General features: G+C 35.4%; 1 pseudogene; it reads right to left on the reverse strand.

Moving 5' to 3' along the window:
- Positions 1–1,375: 1,375 nt before the first annotated feature.
- Positions 1,376–1,494, reverse strand: LOC118610169 (annotated as a pseudogene).
- Positions 1,495–1,991: the final 497 nt, after the last annotated feature.

Consider the following 1,991-nt stretch of genomic DNA (forward strand, 5'->3'; position numbering starts at 1 on the left):
TTTCCTCCAATGAACCTCAGAAGCAATTTATAAAAATATTGAAATTATGTTGGGATTTTTAGATGGATATTATGTTAAATTTATACATTAACCTGGAGGAAAATTTTTTTACCATAATAATTTTTACTATCAAGGAAAATAACTTGTCTTTCCACTTATTCAAGTTTTTTCATGTCTCTTGGTAGAGTTTGTAGCTTTTAAAATATACGTCCCTGTAATTGCCTAAATGTATTTCTATTTATTTTGTTTTGTAATTCTTTTAACTATGAATGAGGCATTTTTATTTTGCCTGTATAGTTTTTAAGCCATTACTATTGGCATATACAAACATCATTAATTTTAAAATATTTTTTAGTAACTAGATCTATAATTATTTTAGAACGTGTGTCTCATATGCTGACTGACCATGTTGGCAAAAACACTCTCCCTGTATATTATGTAAATAATTTATATTAATTAGCTAGTGCATTTTCTCAGGCTATTATGAATGTAAATTTGGTTTAATCTGGGGGTACTACTAAACACTTTATCATAAATTGTCTGGAAGACAGTGCCATCCAACAAAGCCACAAATTTTAATTTTTAAGACAACTGACAGCTTTGCAATAAAGGAGCAAGGTCATCACTAGGCTTATAGTTTATTAAATTTGAATACCTATGCAGAAACTAATGGCAAGTGCCTTTGATAATAACAGCTACTATTTATTGAGATTTTACTATGTACCAGCCATTAACATATACATTTTCTATTACTTCGGCTAATGCTTACAGAAACTCTAGTAAATAGGTATTATCATATTCATTTTACAGATGAGAAAACTGAAGCTAAAGGAGTTAAAATTGCCTATCTATGGTTAAATAGCTAGTTAATGATAAAGGTAGAATTTAAACCCAAGTCTTTTGACTTTAACTCCAAAGGTATGCTTTTGACACTTGATTACTTCCCCTAAGAGGTATAATACTGTGAGTTCATCAACTATGCTGATGATGAGAGTTTAAAATAGTATATACTTGACTCTCACAGATGGTTAAGAACATGCATATTTCTGTTTGGGGCCTTAATTTTGTTACTTCAAATAGAATCGATACACCCAATCAAGATGAAATAACTGGAACTGAATTCACCCTTCCACCTGAAACAACTAAAAAACAGAACAAAATATATGAATTAGTAGTTTCAATGGACACCAGGTTATGAAAGCCAACCCTCCTTAAAAGATGGAACACAAGTGACCCTTACATTTGGAAACATGAAGAAAGCTATTATACCAAGGCACATCATAATCAAATACACACACACACACACACACACACACACACACACACACACATATATATGTATGTGTGTATATATATATTTTAGGCTTACTTTTTATGCCTACAGCACCTGATCTTCCTAGGTGATCTCCCATCTTAGTACTAACTAGGCCCGACCCTGCTTAGCTTCCAAGATCAGATGGGATTGGGCTTGGTCAGGGTAGCATGGCCATAGACATAATCAAATATCTTTGAAGAACCAAAGTGACTCCATTTTGTGACAGGCCTCCATTTTAGCCAGTTCCTGGAAATTACTGTTTGACTATCACTATGGGAACGGTATGGGAACGGTAGCCACCCTCCATACCAGATGTAGTCAACCAGTAAGAATGGCCCTGGAATTCCCCTTCTATTGTTTGCTAGTTAGACCTCCCCTGTGGCTACCTGCCCACCAATGTCTGTAAAGGTCAAATTTAACTTACCAATCCTGCAACACCAGGACCAGCCACCCCAGCCTGTGGTTTTTCCCTTTAAATATGTCTGTAAGATTAAGGAAGGGGCCCTTTTCCTGCATACTGCTTTGGCTGTATATGGAGTTGGGTCCGAGCTAGCTTGCTAATAAACTCCCTTGTGTGACTGCATTGGCTGCTGTTTCCTTCGTGGCTTGTGGGGTTCCGAATCAGGGCATAACAATCTTAAAACCCATAATAAAAAGAAAACCTTAAGAGCAGTTA

This window comes from Rousettus aegyptiacus, unplaced genomic scaffold (genome assembly GCF_014176215.1).
Source record: "Rousettus aegyptiacus isolate mRouAeg1 unplaced genomic scaffold, mRouAeg1.p scaffold_m13_p_12, whole genome shotgun sequence".
Lineage (NCBI taxonomy): Eukaryota > Metazoa > Chordata > Mammalia > Chiroptera > Pteropodidae > Rousettus > Rousettus aegyptiacus.